The sequence below is a fragment of the Schistocerca piceifrons genome, chromosome 1 (assembly GCF_021461385.2).
Source record: "Schistocerca piceifrons isolate TAMUIC-IGC-003096 chromosome 1, iqSchPice1.1, whole genome shotgun sequence".
Taxonomy (NCBI): Eukaryota; Metazoa; Arthropoda; class Insecta; order Orthoptera; family Acrididae; genus Schistocerca; species Schistocerca piceifrons.
In genome coordinates, this window is record NC_060138.1 from 299,411,455 (window position 1) to 299,433,887 (window position 22,433).

At 41.9% G+C, this 22,433-nt stretch overlaps 1 protein-coding gene and 1 non-coding gene across 2 annotated transcripts in view; both read left to right on the plus strand.

The window, feature by feature from the left end:
- Positions 1-22,433, plus strand: part of LOC124780415 (protein furry) — a 1,170,709-nt gene that overhangs the window by 290,664 nt on the left and 857,612 nt on the right. The window lies entirely within an intron of this gene.
- On the plus strand, positions 11,001-11,075 carry Trnat-ugu. The gene has a single exon. It is a non-coding gene; the product is annotated as a tRNA-Thr (tRNA).

Below are 22,433 nucleotides of genomic sequence, written 5' to 3' on the forward strand. Positions count from 1 at the left end.
GTTTGATGTGGTTTTAATATCATCAGCCGTAATAATTATCTTGTAATATAAATCTATATTGGACTCTTATAATTCTTCCGCCAGGCAGTAATTTGGGATGTACAACGGTGTGTTTCCGAATTCCAATAATTATCTAATTTTTTCCTGTAAAACCTATGCCATTTGTGGCTTTAACAATAGGCCCTGTTCGTTCAAGCAATTCTTATAGCATTCCACATCCTTTACGTATAGGATTTAAAGTTTACAACTTTTGCCAACGAATTACCATTAAATGTTGTTATTTCGTCGGTTTTGAGCTCTGCAAACGGTTGTTCTGTTACTAGGTGCACAACATCCAGTTCAGCGCACTTCAATATGATGTAGCCATCCTTTTTAAGCAGATGCAGGTGTGAATTGAGCTTCATAAACAGATTTTTCGTGTGTCCTTCATTAGATTAAATGTGCTCCAGTCCATCATTTTCAGCCAGGACACCACAATATAGCCAGTTACCAATGTTATTAACAGGAAATGCAGATACTTTCTATTCCTCAGTGGTAACTTTGCCTGCACATTTGTAATAGCTTTTTCAAATTGCAGTTTCTATTCTTTCTTTATGGCAGTTGTCTTCGCCCTATACTCCAGTTTTCGTTTTTTTGGCTTCGGTATCTTCCAATTACAGTTTTTTTTGTGTGCACACAACACAGTAATTGCACTTAAAGTCGTAATTTCTCTGATGGGTAACGGCTTAAATCTGTGTGAGACATTTGCTCTTTTTCTTAGGACATGTAGTATAATATTTGTCATCAAGTTCTAATTTTGCAATATCTGTATCTGACGGTATTGTGGAAAACTATATCGAAGACTGAGAAAAATAAGTTCTCGGTCTTGATTACCTGAAAGACTTATTTGTGCTCCAGTTAGTTTTCAGGTATCCGTATTACCCCAGTATATAAACAGCAGAACATCGTTAAACACCACATAGCCGGTGTTCTGTAAGTTATCTGTTAACCGAGAGTACAGTGAGAAACAGAGTACAGTGAAGCACATTGTAAATACTGTTTGTTCGCTTCTAACATACTTAAACACTCTTGCAAAGGGTTAAACACACGATCCATTTCGTAGTTGTATACTGTAGCCACCAGCCTGGTAATATCATGCTCTGTAGCCAAGGAAGACTTAAAAGTTTTTCCGTAGTCGCATGTTTGGACACAGTGTAAAATCTGTAAGGTGGTTAACAATAACTTTTTTCATTCCCGGTTTTTTGATTTTACATATAAAACTGTTATACATCTTTACAGTTGGAGCTTAACCATGTTAAACAGTCAATCCCAACTGTCTTATCGATGTTCACAATCACTCTGCTGTTTCGCTGGTATCTTCTTCCATGCTGTTGTCGTAATTTGATACTAGGTAGTTGTACATCTCCATTTGGTTAAAAATCCCGACGAAATCTTGCGTTATGCTCAAATCCGAAAGGTAATATTCGTTTACGTGAAGCTGTTGCCATATTCCAGGCAGCTCTTCCATTAGAATATGCATTTTAACGTCAGCTAATTCCACTTTATATGATATAACCACAGGATTTTTATACTTCTTTGAAATAGTTTCCAATGCTTCCTTACCAATTTTTCCCAGTATTCCACTTACTGTGACACTGTCGTTTCCATGTAGGAGAAATGGCCGCTTCGCCTTGACATCATGTCTCCCATTGACCAACTTGGAGAATTTACTTCATTGATAATAGTTAAATGACCCGCACATCTTCTTTAACATTACGGACCATCCTTTTCTAACTGTTCTTGACATTCCACATGATCACAGATTTTGACTAACGTAATGTCGTCGCGAAACGGTTCTTTTATGGGCTTAAGCACATTCACATTCTTCTTGCTGGGGAGTACACCATTGTTGAGTGGTACTTAGGTAAATAAATTAGTGAAATCAAAGTGAACTAGAAATTAGAATATAAATGAAAAACTTGGTTTAGTTTAGAGAGTTACATACTCGCAAACAGCGGGCAGAACAGCAGAACAGAAGAGACAATGACCGTGAAGTCAGCAAGTTCCACATAAGCGGGCGCTGTCGATTCAGCCGTCAGGGCATCGCCCGACCGGCTCACGTGTTTCTCAGTTGTCGCATGTGAGCAAAGGCCCTCGCCTTCATCCCAAGAGCCAATGACCGACGTTAAGAAGACTCTTCGAGAAGCTATTCAACGTGACAGAAGAGGCAATGACCGGCTCACGTGTTTCTCAGTCGTCACATGTGATCAAAGGGCCTCGCCTACATTCCAAGAGCCAATGACCGACGTTAAGAAGATTCTTCGAGGAGCTTCTCAACGTGACAGAAGAGGCAATGACCGTGAAGTCGTTCACCTCCAGTAAGTTGAAGTGAATAAATACGCGAGATGCAGTGGGCCAGACAGACGAAGACGGAGACGGGGACGGAGACGAAGACGAGAGACGAAGGAAGAAAAGAAAAGTAGCAGTAGTTTTCAGTCAGTTTCGGTGCTGAAGACCGTCATGCAAGAAGAGACTGCATCATGCACAGACGCACCAAGTCCGCCGCTGTAATGGAATAGCAAGCAGCAGCCGCGGCGCCAGAAGACAGAAGTTAAAAGGTATTTGAAGTCTGATTTTTACGTACCCGGGTGACTCGTGAGGACGGGAAGGAGACGGCCTCACCTCAGCAGTCACCTGTGAGCTGGGATGAAGACCTGACAGCCGAAGACTGGCAAACGGGAGTCCGTGGTTCGAGTTCGGGACACTGGCCTTGCCCCGCCGCGCCGCTCTGCTGGTCGACGCACAACACACGCGGCCGCTTAGAGAAGAGAAACACTGGGACGCCACATCCAAGGTATCACCATCCGATGCACGACTTCACTCGCAATAATTAAACGGGCTACTTCGCGCTGCACGTCTCCAGTCAACTGGGCGAGACGGCGACACGAAATACACACCGCTACGCGTAATCAGACGCCGCCGCCGCTGCCGCAGCAGAAGACTTCACAAACGACACAGCTGCCGCTCTCCTAACCAGAACATTCCGTAAGATACAGTTGTACAAATCTTCAATAAAAGTTATCTTATGTAAAAATGATGTTTCATTCGACCTCATACCCGAGCCAAGGAAGAACCCACCCTGCCCACATTTATTTAATATTTTCACCCTGACAGAATGCTTTAGAATGCTCATCCTGACAATTGACAGCATCAAAAGAGAAAACCCAGTTACATTGAGTGACAGAAGTGTCACATTTAGTAACACAACTGTTACATTTGGTGTCAGAGAAAAACCCTTGGCTCAATATGAGGTGTGAATGACAGTCACTAAAGGTCCACAGTTAGTATTTTTTAATGTGAGAAAGGATAGAGGTTTGCATAGCAGTCGTAATATTTTCTTTATTTAGAAGTGTATTTTCTCTCATGATTTTAAGAGTTTGTCGGAAACATTTAAACATCTTTTAAATTCAGTATAGGAAGATTGTGTAACTAACAGTTTGTAAAATGATGACACGAAATCGTACAAAGTCAGAGTCAGCACCACAAGCGGTTTCTACTGATGAAGCTATTCAGAGCTTAGTTAATCAGATAGCACAGCTTAAAAATGATAATAATGCATTATTTAAGCAGTTGTGTGAGGTTTGGCAAACCAGTTCAATCCCTCCCACCCTAGATTCCTCAGCAGCAGCCTTAGTAACTCCTTTTTCAGGTAAACCTGGCGAGGACATAACAGCCTTTTTTGGTGATTTAGTAGCAGCTGCAAAGTTAGGATCATGGTCAGATGAACAGCTCTTACAAATGACAAAGTTAAGATTGACAGGAGAGGCTGAAGCACACGTCTTATACCATGAAGAATTACGGAATGCTCCAACATTTGAGGAATTGAAGAAAGGATTGCTTACACGTTTTCAAAAACAGAACAGCTGTAGATTTTATAGGGAACAGTTAAACACTGTCACTCAGAGGCAAAACGAGTCGTTATGGTTCAAATGGCTCTGAGCACTATGGGACTTAACTACTGTGGTCATCAATCCCCTAGAACTTAGAACTACTTAAACCTAACTAACCTAAGGACATCACACACATCCATGCCCGAGGCAGGATTCGAACCTGCTACCATAGCAGTCGCGCGGTTCCGGACTGCGCGCCTAGAACCGCTAGACCACCGCGGCCGGCACGAGTCGTTAGAAAGCTTTGTAGATAGGATTAGTGATGAAGCAAATAAAGTTATTTTACAAGAGGCAGAAGATAGAGCTCTGGATACATTTTTACGTGGGATACCTCCTGAAACGTCCCGTCGTGTCAGGGCAGAGTTTCCTAAAAATTTAGCAGAAGCTGTATCTGTGGCGACATCTTTTGAAGAAATTGACGTTGCCACCAGATACAAGGAGAAGCGAAATATATTTTCAGCAGGAGTACGATGTTTTAGGTGCGATCGACAGGGACATATAGCAAAAAACTGCAGACAACCTCAATGCACTAATTGTCAAAGAATAGGTCACACATTCAAGGAATGCAGGTCTAAGAAAGTTTTTGGAAATAGAAATCAGTTAAACTCAAACGGGAATGTCGGAGCCGCCGCCAGGCGTTCCCAATAAAATTTCATGCCATTAAGGCGAATGTGAAGGCGGAATGCTGATTATCTGCTACGATACAGGATAAAGAGGCAAGGATACTGGTAGATACAGGCGCAAACGTATCAATAGTAAGTAATGAATGTATTGGAGAAAAGAAATATGACCCTCCAAGGTATAGATTGAGTGGAGTAGGAGGAGGTACAGTTAAGTCATTAGGATGTACATAATTGATTTTCTATATTCACGGTGTACAATTTCAAGAAGATGTAGAAGTGGTAACAAAGGTAACTGACGGGTACGACGCGATCCTAGGGTTGGATTTCTTGAATAAACATCACGCTAAAATCGACCTCAGACAGCAAACTGTAGAACTTAGCGGAATAGTATTTCAGCTAGGTGACACCGCTCCAAAGGGCCCTCTGCCGCAAGATTTCCCTAACCGGAAGGCGAAATCAACTATACTGCGTGCAACGTCCTTGAAGGTTGATTCGCGGGATCAGATACCATCTGGTTCAGGAAAACTTTTCTGGATGACCGTTGACCCCGAAGTACCTACAGATACAGTGTGTCTGATAGAGCCTTTAGAGGAAAATGAGGAATTAGATGTATCACATTGTTTTGTACGTAGGAGTGTTGTACGGGTTCAAGACGTTGAGGGAGAAAGAAAAGTACCGGTACATATTGACAATTTCTGAGTGGAGGACAAAGAGTTACATAAGGGAATATTAGTAGCTACAGTCAGTACTTTTGAAGAAGAAGATTTCATTTGGTCAGATATTAATGATGGTCAGAAACCAGACGCCTATAAAACCGCATTGCGCCAGAAGATTGAGCATTTGAAAGGGAAGGATAGAGACACGATAGAAGCAGTTTTAGTTGAGTTCCAAGATTTATTTAATGCAGAAGGTCCATTGCCAGCAACAGACATCACACAGCATAGGATCCCAACAGGAAATAGCCCCCCAGTTTATAGGAAGCCTTATAGAGTTCCGCATCACTTACAGCCAGTACTGGATGAATTTATAGAACAGCATCTAAAAGATGGAATTATAGAATATTCTGATTCGCCTTATAATTCAAATATCGTAATTATTCCAAAGAAGTCTCCCGACGGTACGAAACGATATAGATTTTGTTGTGACTACAGACACCTTAACAAACAAACTATCTCAGATGTTTATCCTCTTCCAAACATTACAGATATCATTGACAGTTTGGGTAACAGTAAATACTTTTCAACAATCGATTTACGTAGCGGATATCATCAATTGGAAGTTGCACCTGAAGATAGGCATAAAACAGCATTTTCTACCCCTGGAGGCCACTGGCAATTTAAAAGAATGCCTTTCGGTTTGAAAAATGCACCAGCAACTTTTCAAAGACTACTCGATGGAGTATTGCGAGGACTCAAAACTCAGCAATGTTGTGTATATCTAGACGATATTATTGTTTTCTCCAGAGACATTAATGAACAGGCTGTGCGTCTGCGTAATGTTTTTCAGAGACTTAGAAAAGCTAAATTAACATTAAATATGGAAAAATGTACTTTTGCATTGACAGAGGTTACATACCTAGGGCATGTCATTAGTGAAAAAGGAATTAAAACAGATCCCCGATTAATTTCGGCAGTTAAGGACTTCCCAACACCACAACGCGTTAAGGAGGTACAAACTTTCATTGGTCTCGCATCGTATTACCGAAAATATGTTCAAAATTTTGCTGAAATTGCCCGACCCTTAACCCAATTATTGAAAAAGGGTGCAAAATTTCATTGGTTTGAAGATTGTGAATCAGCATTTCAAACCCTTAAAGGTAAGTTAACACACAGTACAGTATTAGCCTACCCAGATTATAACAAAGAATTTATTTTATCCTGTGACGCAAGTGGTCATTCAGTAGGAGTTGTTTTGAGCTAGAATATTAATGGCGCGGAACACCCCATAGCCTACGCTTCGAGACAACTAACAACGGCAGAAAGAAATTATTCCACAACGGAGAAAGAATTGTTAAGTGTTATTTATGGTATCAAATACTTTAAATGCTACTTGTATGGTAGGAAATTCAAGGTTATTACAGACCACGCAGCTTTAAAATGGTTGCTTGGATTAAAGGATCCATCTAGTCGTCTTACCCGTTGGGCCCTATGTCTTTCCGAAATGGATTTCGAAGTTATCCATAAACCAGGCAAAAAACACACGAATGCAGATTGCCTAAGTCGGAAAATAGCACTTTTGGAAGCAACAGGCCGAGATACTGAGGACTGGAGAAAGACACAAGATGAGGATACAGAATGTAAAAAATAAGCAACTCAAAAACAATTTTGCTTTGAAGATGGTGTATTATGCCGTAAAACAAAACTTGGACCGCGAATTGTTGTTCCCCAACACTTTAGACAAGAAATAATGGCAGAGGCCCACGATCATATCCTTGCAGGACACGGTGGACAGCGGACAACCGAAAGACGAGTAGCAGAGCGATTTTGGTGGCAAACCAGAAAGCAGGATGTTGCGCAGTACGTTCGTAATTGCACTGCGTGCGCACAACGAGCTGAACTTTCTCGTTCAAAAATACCCGTACAGAGGCTCCCCGAGGCTTCATGTCCATTTCAAATCTGCAGAGTGGATCTCTACGGGCCATTTCATAAAACACCTGCTGGTAATAAGTATGTTCTTCCAATTATAGATCACTTTTCACGCTATCTAGCTATGGTGAGTCTCCCAGATCAGCAAGCAAATACAGTTGCCCAAGCTTTAGTTAACAACTGGATACTTAAATTTGGCGTACCTGAAGCTATTATCACAGATCAGGGATCTAATTTTATGTCTGAATTAATGAAACAGCTATGCCAATTATTAAAAATACGCAAATTACGCACAACTCCGTTACACCCTCAGTGCAACGGGCGCACAAAGAGAGTTCATCGGACAGTTGGCAAGATGCTTAGTTATTATATTAACGAACAACATTCTAATTGGGATACGTATTTACCAATAATCGTGTCGGTATACAACGCCAAAACGCATGAAGCAGCTGTCATGTCACCTTATGAAGTGGTCTATGGGAGAAAAATGCCGTCCCCTTTTGATGTAATCAGGCAGAAAAACGGAAAAGTCGGAGAAACAGTAAGAGATTTCAGTCGAATGATGAAGGATGTATGGAAAAAGGTTCAAAAATCTAATACAAAGGCTTTGGAACGACAGGAACGATTAGGTAATGCCCAAGCTAAATATCCAAATTACAAAATCGGTCAGTGGGTGATGCTTTCAACTCCATATATTGCGAAAGGAAAAGCGAAGAAATTTGTAACAAACCACAGAGGTCCTTATCAAATTATTGAGATCACGTCACCAGTCAACGTTAAATTGCAACTGTCCACCCGAACTACTATTGTTCATGCAAGTCGTTTAAAACCTTTTCAGGGCGCTCCAGATGTAATTCCTTCAACAATAGTATCTGCTTTTCCGAAGGGTGGAGGAAGTTCCCAAAGAGGAAGAAGAGTGGCCACGCCGGCACAGCATACAGACATGCCACCATACAGTCTTCGACCAAGAGTGCGAATGTCCTACTAGTTGAATCTTAGTAGACTGTAGTATACATATGCAAATAATTAATAAATTATAATGGTTTATTTTTTAAGAAAAAAAGGTTGAACATAGATTGATGTAGATCTTGTAGTTAACAATGTATTTCCTCTTTTCTTTATTTTTGTTTTTACTAGGTTCGTAGGTCTATAACCATGTTTGATTTTTTCAGAAAACGCCATGCAAGCACTTCCTACACATAACCTATCCTACCTCAATGACTCCCTTGACAGTTCCCTTCTGAAGTCATAAACTCACAGCAAGGCAAAATTGATGCCAATGTTATGATGCAACATGTCTTAAAATTAAAAGGTGAACGCAAAACTAAAATTATAATGCTAGGAACGGGTATATCTGGATCCTTTGTGTTGGTGTTTCTGCTTTGTACAGTTTTCTTTTATTTAAGACGAAAAAATAAGCCAAATAATAATATACCACTTCATCAAATCCCTGTTAACCGGATACCACACTCTTAACTGGTGTACTTCAGTAGTTACTTTTGAGCATTAGTGTATTAATTTTGTTTATTGTACTTCATTCTTTATTAAACAGTCTCTTGTTAAAATAAACAATACTGTAGAATAGATATTCTTGCATTAGTATAGGGTAGATTAAACAGCTGTTGCTATGTAATTTTCTAAGTGCAAAACCTATTTTTTGTTTATTCATTGTCATCAAGATTTGTTACACTTATTACAACCATTTATGTTAGAACTACGTGATTCATGACCGTACAGTGCTTTTGTAAAGTGATAAAGTATTTTCCACATACTTAATGTGAAGCGTGTGTAATCTTCTAAGTCGAGAGTTTTCATTGCTTGTGCTTTTTCCGTGTGAAGAGTGGAGGAATGTTGAGTGGTAAATTCGAGGGCGAGTTTCTCCGAAGGGTGGAGGAATGTTGAGTGGTACTTAGGTAAATAAATTAGTGAAATCAAAGTGAACTAGAAATTAGAATATAAATGAAAAACTTGGTTTAGTTTAGAGAGTTACATGCTCGCAAACAGCGGGCAGAACAGCAGAACAGAAGAGACAATGACCGTGAAGTCAGCAAGTTCCACATAAGCGGGCGCTGTCGATTCAGCCGTCAGGGCATCGCCCGACCGGCTCACGTGTTTTTCAGTTGTCGCATGTTAGCAAAGGCCCTCGCCTACATCCCAAGAGCCAATGACCGACGTTGAGAAGACTGTTCGAGAAGCTTTTCAACGTGACAGAAGAGGCAATGACCGGCTCACGTGTTTCTCAGTCGTCACATGTGATCAAAGGCCCTCGCCTACATTCCAAGAGCCAATGACCGACGTTAAGAAGATTCTTCGAGGAGCTTCTCAACATGACAGAAGAGGCAATGAAGTGAATAAACACGCGAGATGCAGTGGGCCAGACAGACGAAGACGGAGACGGGGACGGAGACGAAGACGAGAGACGAAGGAAGAAAAGAAGAGTAGCAGTAGTTTTCAGTCAGTTTCGGTGCTGAAGACCGTCATGCAAGAAGAGACTGCATCATGCACAGACGCACCAAGTCCGCCGCTGTAATGGAATAGCAAGCAGCAGCCGCGGCGCCAGAAGACAGAAGTTAAAAGGTATTTGAAGTCTGATTTTTACGTACCCGGGTGACTCGTGAGGACGGGAAGGAGACGGCCTCACCTCAGCAGTCACCTGTGAGCTGGGATGAAGACCTGACAGCCGAAGACTGGCAAACGGGAGTCCGTGGTTCGAGTTCGGGACACTGGCCTTGCCCCGCCGCGCCGCTCTGCTGGTCGACGCACAACACACGTGGCCGCTTAGAGAAGAGAAACACTGGGACGCCACATCCAAGGTATCACCATCCGATGCACGACTTCGCTCGCAATACTTAAACGGGCCACTTCGCGCTGCGCGTCTCCAGTCAACTGGGCGAGACGGCGACACGAAATACACACCGCTACGCGTAATCAGACGCCGCCGCCGCTGCCGCAGCAGAAGACTTCACAAACGACACAGCTGCCGCTCTCCGAACCAGAACATTCCGTAAGATACAGTTGTACAAATCTTCAATAAAAGTTATCTTATGTAAAAATGATGTTTCATTCGACCTCATACCCGAGCCAAGGAAGAACCCACCCTGCCCACATGTGGTTAAGAGAGAAAAGTTAATTTATTTAATATTTTCACCCTGACAGAATGCTTTAGAATGCTCATCCTGACAATTGACAGCATCAAAAGAGAAAACCCAGTTACATTGATTGACAGAAGTGTCACATTTAGTAACACAACTGTTACACCATTTTCGCTGCAATTTGTGTTGTCAATGTCAGTAGCAAAATTGTCCAAGTTCTCCTGTAATAGACGTGGGGATGTTTAACACTTTTAAGGAATCCATGTTGTCAGTTTAAACTATCACAGAAGACTGATCGGTAGTAGCTATCAAGCCGTCTGTTATACTCTAGAAATCGTAGATGACTGCACTTCCAGTCACGTGATCTTCCGGTGTCTCATTCTAAATTTGGTTGTACTTTCAATCCCGTTGTAAACTCCTAGCCCAGTTGAGCTGTTTTATGGGCGAGGTGCTCGTGGGAGGGATAGCGACTGCCACTCGCGAGTACCACTCTATCTCCCGCGCCGCATAATGTAGCATCACGTTCGAGTGCAGCGCTACGCTACAGCTGTTATGCTGTACGCCAGGCATGTCCGAAAGAACAGACACCATATCCATATAGGTATATAGTTCTGGCAATACCGGCCATGACCTCCTCCTGTGCGGATGCACACATATTACCCGAACTCTTACGGGACTTGGTGAGAATGTCTTCCACGAGTAATGAGGTGAGAATATGGGTCTCGCGGGAGGCGTGCGTGAGATAGTCCGTGCAGTCGCACTATCCTCTATGCCCTCGGTGGCTCAGATGGATAGAGCATCTGCCATGTAAGCAGGAGATCCCGGGTTCGAGTCCCGATCGGGGCACACATTTTCACGCACACATTTTCACCTGTCCCCGTCGACATATGTCAACGTCCGTCAGCAGCTGAAGATATTAATATATAATTCTAATTTTATTTGGTTTCAGATTCTCTATCAAACATTAAAAATCCAAAACAGACTTCTATTTGCCATGACCTGCGTATATGGGGGTGGGTAGTTGGAAGACCTTAAAAAGTGCTTGAAAATATGTAGTTGAAAGTGTAGTAACCCTCGTTTTGTATCTGTGTGAGCGTGTAGGTGTCTGCGATTTACAACTGGTGTGTCTAGGTGATAGTCCAGTGAGAGGAAACGATAGACAGGCATGGAGGGGGAGTGTTTGGCGCTTAAACTGTTTGGAGCTTTTATACGCAGTGGCGTCATTAAGACAGGTTTTGCTGTAGCGGGATACACTCTCTCTCTCTGAATGGCTGAGCGTTATTTATGCCACCCACTAGGACGGACATGATTTTATATACATTGTGTAAACTTTTCTATCACTCCTGGTGACGTGGTCTGGCGTGGTGTTAGACACCCGTCCACAACGTGGTGGTCACGATCATCCGAGGAGTTCCGTACCGTATGAGCTTCATCTGTAGAATACAGGGGGGGGGGGGCGGTGTGTATTTTCATCAGTCTTTGATATTTGCACCACGTCTTGGGACATGTTTGCCCTTACTATCGCGGGCGGGAGATCTCTCAGCCAGAACTGATACAGAAATGTCGATACTGGACGACTCTCTCTAGAGGTGTGTTGTGTAGCGATGTGCTACAAATACAGTACCTCTGGGCCGAAGCATCACAATTACTATGACGTCACATATTCTAGTAATTTAGTGTGGTATTATTTATATAATATCTTTCGTTAGAAATTGGTACTGTTGATAGAATTTTCTGTAACGTTACTATTTCTACCAATGTGTTCGTTTCTAACACAATGATGTCGCACAATGTCAATGGAGTGGTGGCTTAGCAGGTATATACATTGGGACTTAAGCTGACAACATCATGACGTCGACGCGACGCGATGTGGCTTCGTGGTGCGACGTCATGACGCGACGTCGTGACATGACAGGCGCGATCTTAACACCCATAACTCGCGTAGTAGGGTACAATGCGTAAAATTGCGGAAAATACGGAAAAAATACGTAAAACTGAGATTAATTGCATGTATTTCTGGGTGAGGCCTCTGCTGGTACTTCGAAATATTAAGCTGTTATTAACAGATAGACTTTTAGTGACGTAATTTGTTGTTAACAAACCGACTCGGTCTATCGCTATGGTGCCCAGTTCCAGTGTTTCCCAGTTATAAAAGATGGAGTAGGGAAGATGTGCCTGAGCGTCAGTGATTTCTAATTCTGCACTGTGGTCGCCCGAGAGCTTCATGACATCGACGCAACATCTGGGGCAGTCTTGCGTAATTGGACAAAATACTTAAAAAATTGAGGGAAATCCAAAAGCGCATTAAATAGAGGAAACTACGTAAAATTGAGAGTAATTACGTTATCAGTCTGTGGTCTCTGATAGACAAAATGACCTGGAGTGACGTAATTTGTTATAAACAAATAGTCACAACTCTCCTGAGTGCTTCCAATTATAAAATAGGAAAATGGGTGAAAGACATGTAAAACTGGGGAAGCTACGAAAAATAGGAAAACATATCTGTCTGGTTGTGGTCTCTGCTGGTGTCAAGTAATATTGATATTAACATGTAGAACTCAAGTGACGTAATTTGTTATTAGCAAATGGACAAATCCTCACCGTATGCTGTGCAGCTCTTGAGTGACCACTCCCACACAAGAGTCCCAGTTATAGAAGATGAATCTGTGGAGGGAGCGCATAATCTTCATTGGTCCAGAGAGGGGGAGGAGGGGAGTGCCTGGGTTATTCTTTGGGTCACCTTGTGCAATTCCGGTGGTTGCTCGAGGGAGAGGGAAACAAGAAACCTAAATGGGTAACCTGACACCGGATGTGTGACATGATACATCCCTTATCTTATCACTGACAAGAATGGAACGTTTTAGGATGAACCCTACTATCCTACTTAGGGAAAAGTGTGAGTAATACCTGAAGTTCACGCTGTGAGGTTGCTTGTGGAATATCGGTGTTGATATAAAGTATTCATGAACTACTCTCTGCTGACAAAGGCAAATTTCGCATCTATGCAACACTACTCACACTCACGAGGTGTGTTATCCAATGCTTTGTCTGTAACATCGGAAATTTACGTTCCGTTGACTTCGGGATCGTTACAGACGGAACATTAGCTTGTGTGGGCAACGATGGGATACGAAATTGATCTTTACCTTCCTAAATCTTCGCCCGAAAACATATTGAAAACCTGTTCAGTGTTATTGCGAAATTACAGTCCACGGTTTAATTTCATTTAATTTGAAGTGGTGTCGGTGATCCTAAGAAACGTTCCTTGCGTAAAAAAGTGTGACATGCGTACAGTCAGTAAGCCGTGGCTCGTCGAAACCGGTGACAGCATTTTGAAATGTTTATGTGATATATTTGTCATAAGAATGTACAAGAAGAGTTGTATTTTGTTATCTGTCGTATGCAACGAACACCATACCACCCCCTTCATCTTCACCACTTGTAACGTTGTCACCATTCCGTTACGAAGAAATGAAACTTTCAAATGTAATGTGGCTTGGGTTTCATATCAATGTGGAAGGAGAAAGAGGTGAATCGCGTCCTCATGCGCAGCAGCAAACATTAAGGAATGCTATCCATCTTCGAGAATTCAGCGTGCATGATGTGCTGTCAGAACTGCAAAGTGCAAAAACACTTTCCATTTCCGGGAATGCTACGCTACTCTGGGGAACGGCTTGTTTGTCACAGAATGCATGGTGGCCATGAGGGGTGGGGAGGGTGGGGGTTGGGGTGGAGGAAGAAAGGACGGACGGACGAGGCGACGACTGCATAAATTGCCTGTTACTGGAATATCGAAGGTTTTCAGTTGCAAGAGAGGTCTTCTTCTACGATTGCAGCACAATTACGGCGAGGCCCGGGTGTCGTGTATCTGCTTGATGTGCTCAGCGAAAACGGACCTTTTCGTTGCAGCTGGCACTTGTGCTTCCGATGGATGTGATAATAATTTTGCCATCGCTGTGTGTTATCAAGTGTTTGCTGAACAGTAATTTCCGAATATGTAGCAAATATCTATCTCGGGAAGGTAAATATCTACTTCGCAAACATGTCTGATATTCCACATTGAGTCGTGAGTGCGGGAGCGCTATTGAGCTTTGTTTGTTCGTGTTCTACAATTCTGTAACGCTATTACTGCTCTTGTCGACGTACCATACAGTGGAGAACGCACATTCACATATGGCATTTTGGATGATTTACAACGAATATTATTTTGAAACAATATTGGGAAATTTCAGTAAGTATTTCAAGGTTTGAAAGGGGTTCTTTCTAAGGACTCGTATTTATATCCTTATCTGCCTATAATGTTGATACAATGTTTTAACAGGTCTTGCGCCTCTTTTTTTTCCCTTAGGTCGTCAGCCTTTAACTGTTGTGAAACGTATTATATTCTTTCCTCTCGCATACTTATTTTTTAATCTGTACATACCTGCTACGCGCAACATCAGCTGTAATCTCTTCAGCATATTTTAGTCTCTGTCTGCCCCGACAATTTTTCCCGTCTGCCTTTCCTACAGTGTCAAATAACTATTCATGATGCCGCAGCGGATATTCCACTAGCCTGACGTTTCTCCTTTCCTCGTCTATTCTTTTTAGTACCTCTTTATGTCAATACCTTACCTGTCTACATAATTTTTAATGTTTCCGATAACACAACATTCATATGCTTCCAGTTTATTCTGCATATTTCCAAGGGCTATTGTTTCTATTCCACACAATGTTGTGCTTCGGACGACGCTTTCAAGAACTCATTTATCAATCCCATATCGCTGTTTTCAACCAGTGGTGCACTTTTTTTAAAAATTAAGCTGTATCCCCTTTGTGTTATGCTGTTTACCTTACTGTGCTGATTTACTGTAGTCATACTTTCTAGATAGGAAAATTCTTTCACTTTTTACTCAGTCATTTCGAAGTTGAGGAGGTCGATTTGCACCTTTCGCGTACTCATCACCAACTTTCTTCTTATTTTAACCAATATTATGTTCAAAGTGTGTTGTCCATTCCATTCGACAGGTCTTATAGGCCTTCCTTGCTTTCGGCCGGATGCGGAATGACATCTGCAACGCTTATATTGTTACCTCTACTCATTCTACACCTCTTATGTAGCTCTGCCCCTGGAGTTGGGCGAACATCTCCTTGAAGCCATCGCGATTATTAAACGAATTGAGATGGAACGTCATGCTTTTCTTGGGAACTTCTCCTTCTCCTCTTCGTATAATTTTGCTTGATGAGAGTTCAAAACTGCAAGAGATACTCAAGAATCGGTCGATCGAAGATTCTATAAGTTAACTCTTTTGTGAGTACATTCTCCTAGTATTATTTTAATTGACTACAGTCACGCATCCGGTTGATCTAAAATTATTTTCATGTTTTCGGTTCGCTTTATGCTGCTGCTAACGCATACTCCCAAGTGTTTTATAACTGTCACTGTTTCCGGTAACTCAGACTCGGAACTAACTGCCGTTCCCTGCATCCACCGCCAGTCCTCTGAGTATTCGTAATATTTTCTGGCGTTTATAGTTCCCAGAAAGAATAGTAAATATTTTAGGAGACGTTAGCACAGGCACAATTGAATGAAACATCCCATGTAACATGTTCAATGTTTTATTTGTTACAAAGATAACTTTCCGTTTCACGAGTTTGTGCTCCAGTTGCTATCGGTTTATTCGTAGATTGTCATTTTCATTTTGAAGTTCAGGTTGTGAAGTTGTGCTTGACTTTACGTAACTGGATTTGTCAACTGTTATTGTGATTCGTAGACCAATTCTGTGTCGCGTAAGCATGCCGCAGTCGTTTGCAAATTCTGGGCATGCTGATATGGTATTTGTGTATGGGTTTTGTTATAGAAAAGTTACTTCTGTTTGAAGAGACTATGGCAGATAATTGCCTAACTGCTGAGTGCAGTACCAGATTCAAGAGCATTACCTCGTGCTCAACTAAAATACGAAACATTGTGCCTAAGAGTCATATTTCATCAGAATGTGCAAATGAATAGTGTGTGGGTGAAGTAGAAGATATTTTTCAGTTGTTGAAAGATAATCTTCAAAAAGCAAATGCACCCTTATACTACAAAGGCTCAACCATAAACTCAAAACACAACCAAAGAAAAATGAAAACAAGCTGAGAACACAAACACAACAGAATTACACAAACAATATAGACATTACAGTACACAGAAACACGAAACAGTGACACTCATGACACGACAAACAGAAATTCAAACACAAATCAACTCACTGAATAACAAAGATGCTAAAAAAAATGGAAAAGGATTACACTTTACTTACAGAACAAGAAACACATGCCACTCACAATTACAAACAACAATAGACAAACTACAGAATTACCAAAAAGCAGGTATATACCAGTCGGAATATCAAGAATGTGAATGGTGTATCTCGGTATGACAGATAGGAATTTCAAAACCAGGTTGAGGTATTTCAAAACTAGGTTGAAGAGAATATAAGAAGCTTTAAGAAAGAAAATAGCCATTCTACCTGTGCCGAACATCTGACAAAACGTGGGCAAGAACCATCCAATACGGAACAGGATATGAAAATTATTAGAGTGAGCAATTACAATAAAAAACTCCTGACACTACAGGTAAGGTTTAATATACAAAGAGCACTTGCAATGAAAAAGAAAATAATGGCCAACTCAATACAAGTAATAACTCAGTGGTCATGTTAGCCACTAAAACAATAACAGAGAAGAAAAACATAACTAGACTAAATAATAAATTAATCTCTCTCTCTCTCTCTCTCCTCCCCCTCCCTCTTCCCCCCCTCCCCTCCCCCTCCCCCTCCCCCTCCCCCCCACCTCACCTCACCTGCGTCACACACATATACACAGACACACAAATGAACAAATATCAAATCACACATAAACAACACAGACAAAAGACGAAAGATAAACACACGGCGAAAGTTGGGAAATAATGAGGAAAAGGTTTCTATCTGCTTCAAAACAGACGCTACCAAGTGGAACCATGCAAGCAACTTGCTTAGCCGTCCTACCTTTCCTGCGCCGAACTAAACAGTTTACGACTGAAAATTTTTACGTAACCTGCACTCAGTTCTTACTCCTTTCCAAAATGTCTCCTCAATTTTTGCCTTCTTGCAATACTTGCTCCCCATCGTGATTCATGCAAACAGAAAATACAGACAATTAGTTTCAATGAATAATAACGCTGTCATAGAAATTTCTTACTATAACAATAGTTAACAGACACTACTCACAACCGGTGCCCTGAAGTCCTGTCATGGTCGCTAATTGTGTTGTAGTAAAAAATAAATAAAAAACAAAATGCTATTGAATATGCATATGAAGATACATTTTTGTAGGATATAATACGATTGCATTATTAGAAATGTTCTGTTCTTATTTGAAATTTTCTTGGCTATCGGACTTCGCTTACATTTCAGTTGTAGTTGCAGGCAGCGGACTCCGAGAACACCGGCGCTTCACTTCACTTCAATAAATAAAAAAATACTTGATACAGTTGTTCAATATACTATTGTTCATGCACACACATGAAACATAGAAGTCGCAATACTTCATGTTTAAAATCGCACACCTGTACCTGCACGGATGTTCACCTATGTCGGCGGTTGAAATGCGAGCTCTAGAAGGGAAAAGTAAACATACGAGACGAATGTATCATTGAGATTATGAATAATGCCGCCCATATAAGACGACGCCAGAGATCTACGTGTGGTGTTATCAAGAGAATTCTAAAGTACACTGAAGTCGAAGGAGGAATTTATGAGCATCATATTTGAATTTAATCATTTGCCTTTCCTTAACACATTCCGTGAGTATGCGTTTGGGTTAGCCCTATGACCCATCCTTTGGGGTACGCCTAATATTACTCTTTCACGTCTGATGATTTCTTCACGATAATAACGAGATGCATTGTTGTATCTATTAGGAAGTCTTTAGCTAGGAACTCTATCGAAATTCTTCCATGTCTGAAGGAACACAGCATCGTTCTGTGGACGCTGCTATTTAATGCCTTCTGGATTTCACGGGCGATCAGAGCAATCTTTGTTCGACAAGATCACTGTATACTGAAATCATGTTGAATTCTACAAAGATAATTTTCTACCATCGAAACGGTTATAATACGCGACCTCGAAACGTATCCACAATTTTACAACGAACTGACGTCAATGGCAGTTTTGTTCCTCTGTCCAACAGAGTTTCTTGAAAATGGAAATGACATGCGTCATTTTCCAATCACATGGAGCCCTTTATAGTCCCAACAATCTACGATAAACTGGTACTAGACTAGAAGTTTTTTCGAATGGCATTTATATTGTCATGTAAATTTATCGGATCAGGTCCAATTAACAATCTATTCCACGATGACATCGTACCTTGTATCAGTGCTTCGGCGTTCTGTCACCCTTTTCAGTGCTACTGTGGTTAACGAACGACTGACCAGAGGACTTTATCCGTTTACTCTCTTTACGTAAGAGAAAACTGCTTTGAATTTTTCGTCTGATCGGTGAGCACAATTTTACTTTCGATTTCGTTGAATGCGTTTCGCAATACTTTCTTTAACACATTTTGGCATAATTCAGTTTTTGTTTATTAACAAGACTTTGACTTAAAATCTATGCTGTGGTGAAATCTTTATCTAGGTTTGCAAATATTAGGATGATGTCCGGTTCTTTTTCCGTCTTTCAATTACTAAGTGCAATTTGAGGATTGCGTCTCTGATTCCTTTTCCTGTTTTGATCCAAACTAATCTTTGGGTAGCACTGCTTGAATTTTTCTTTCTGTTTTTCGATATCTAATTATGGGCAGATGTTTGAAAGGGTGCCATTACGAACTGGTTGTCGTATATTTTTTCATACGTATCCGCTGATGGCTTCATGGGTAAAGAGTAATGAAATAGCGCCTTTTCGGAAATTCTGTTGGTGGATCACTCAGTTTGTTGGCTTATGACAGCAGTTTAAATAGCGTTCTATTTTCTGAGGACACCAAAAATTACTTTTAATTTGGAAACATTCCTTTTTCTCGTCTTGGGAGGTTTCATGGTTTCGAGCAACTTCTCGCATGCTGCTGCGGCCGTACACCACGCGCTCTTGTCGTGCGAGACAAATTACGCTACACATTGCCTCGAACACTAACTAGAAAATGTCCCTTGGGCACCCGGAGAAACTTCCAAAAAGTTACAAAGTACGCTTTACTCGCTTGGATCTTTGAGACATTATACGGCCGAAGTGCCCGAGCGGTTCTAGGCGCTGCAGTCTGGAACCGCGCGACCGCTACGGTTGCAGGTTCGAATCCTACCTCGGGCATGGATGTGTGTGATGTCCTTAGGTTAGTTAGATTTAAGTAGTTCTAAGTTCTAGGGGACTGGTGACCTCAGAAGTTAATTCCCATAGTGCTCAGAGCCATTTGAACCATCTTTGAGACATTGTTCATTTTGTCACTGCTTCAAAACCAACAATTCATACCCTATCTATCTAGCAGCATTCAGAAAGATTCCGAGTTTCGAGTGCTGGGCAGGAGAAAGTACACCCCTAAAAGTCAGTACACGCGTTTCAGTTAGTTCCTAGCAACGTGCGCCGATAATCTCCACAAAGACGTAACAGGACAACAATTCGAAACCAATAGGGAAAAAGACCACACACAAACTCTACACTCCGAGTTTCCAATGACACAAAAGTAATTTATTAACTCCAGTTAGACCTCGCCAAGTTTGTTCCATGTATTAAACTTCACGTCCAGATAGTTAATGGCTCGGTCTGATATGATGTCTCTGCAGACCGACTACATGCATAACCGGAAAACTGGTAAGACATTCCATGCCCACACGTGGAAGAACACTTTGGCGGGCTTGTAGGCTCTCCGCACTGGAAAAACTAGTTTATTGACCACTAAAGATCGTCAATTTCCGACTTCGGAAGTACAGGATGGCCCGCTTTTTCGATTGGCCGTCGTGCTAAGACGTATATTTGCTCTCGCCGTCTACCACAACTAATCGGACTCTCACAGTATGTCTTTGACTTTACAATGACACGCTGGCCAGTCCAAGTGTGAATTGAGGCGATGTAGTAGTTATATATTGTGCAGAGCTTTGTGGCTCTCCCAAGCGCAGTGCGCCATGGAAGAACTGCCATTTCCATGTTCCACAGAGAACAACGTCCAGGTGCAGAAAGCAATTGCTCGAGACGCGTTGTGTAACCAATGTGATACATAAAGAGTCCGGAAATGGTAGTTCGAACGCCGAAAAATATCCGACGAGATCGTGCAAGTCTGCAATGAAGCCATCAAAGCCTGCCGCGGTGGCCGAGCGGCTCTAGGCCCTTCAGTCCGGAACCGCACGACCGCTACGGTCACAGGTTCGAATCCTGCCTCGGGCATGGATGTGTGTGATGTCCTTAGGTTAGTTAGGTTTAAGTAGTTCTAAGTTCTAGGCGACTGATGGCCACAGATGCTAAGTCCCTTAGTGCCCAGAGCCATTTAAAACCATTTGAAGCCCTCACCATTCCGTCTGCGCCATTCCATAACATTACAAATACCACACACGTCTTTGCAGACGATTGTGGAACGTGATTTAAGGTTCCATGCGTACGCGGTAAGCTGCAAGTGACTCAGCAAGTATGGCCGGTAGGTGAAGTAAGTAGGCCAAATTTCTTCCACGGAATTACTTGGCGAAACTAATCAGAATGACACATTTCTGACAAATCATTTGTTGTATGATGAGGCAAACTTGTCTCAATGGGTTTGTCAATAAATACAACTTCCAATATTACTAGGATTCAAACCCGCAACTCATCCATGAAAAAACCGAGAGGATAGCTCAAAGGTCGCATCTCGTGTGCCATTAGACAGTCCACTGGAATCGTTGGGCCATATTTTTTGAAACAAATAGCGGGGAGCCAGGGAGTGTTAATTCCGAGTGGTATTTGGCCATGATTAACAATTTGTTCATTCCACAGCCGTAGAGAGACGTTGCCGTCTAAGCGCGATATGGTTCTAACAAGAAGGGACTGCAGCTCGTAAGACCCATAATTCAATGGTTATACTGAGGTGCCACTTTCCGTATCGATTACTCTCACGATTAGATGATATCCCATGGCCGGGGAGGTCACCTGCTCTTTCAGTCCCTGATTTTTTTTTCTTGTATTGCAATTTCAAGAACAAAATTTTTTCACACGACCCACAATACGGATGAGCTGAAAACCGCAATCCGGAAAGAGACAGAGGTTATTCTTCAAGAAACGATTAAGAACGTAACGAGGAGCTTCCTCGATCGTCTTCAGCGGTGCATTGTCAATGTTGGAAGCCATTTTTGTGTTGTAACTTGTAAGGAATATGCTTGTCTCTGGCTTTTAAGTAATAGCAATGTGTGGAGAACAGTTATCTATAAGTTATATTGATGCAAATACACGCTAAATTTAATAATAACCAAATAAAAATGAAGTACTAGCCGTGGGCCGCCGTTATTAAACACCACCTCCGCTCCTAGGGGATACACAATATCCTACCTACACCCTTGAGGACCACCCACCAACCCCTTCTCTTTTAAGAAACTTCAATAATTGTTTAAACAAAGAGCCTTTTCAGTCATTCAACCTCATGTACAGAAACGCAGAAATTTCCTCTGAAAAATGCTGTTTCCGGCGATATTATTTTCGCGAATTTATTACCAACAAATGCTGGAAACCATCTGTCTTTACGGGAAAGCCAGCCTAGTTGGCTCCGTCCACAAACCATTTTAGTTGGACTGCAAAGAACTTAACCCATCTGCTTTAGGATGGACATAGCCTCCCATCACCATATGCCATAATACAGAAGCCAAGAGGACAACCCCACGGCGCCACCAAGAATATTATATCGTAACTTCTAACCTGTCGCATTTGTTCTGCATTTTTAACTTGTATCGATCTAATGTATCGAACATTGCTTGCGTCGAGTTACTTCTAGTTAGTTTTGTTAATTTGTTACAAATTCGTGAAAGATGTAGCCGGCCGGCGGTTCTAGGCGCTTCAGTCGGGAACCGCGCGTCTGCTACGGTCGCAGGTTCGAATCCTGCCTCGGGCATGGATGTGTGTGATGTCCTTAGGTTAGTTAGGTTTAAGTAGTTCTAAGTTCTAGGGGACTGATGACCTCAGATGTTAAGTCCCATATTGCTCAGAGCCATATGCACCATTTTTTCGCGAAAGGTGTTCCTGGCTCCGACGAAGACGAGGC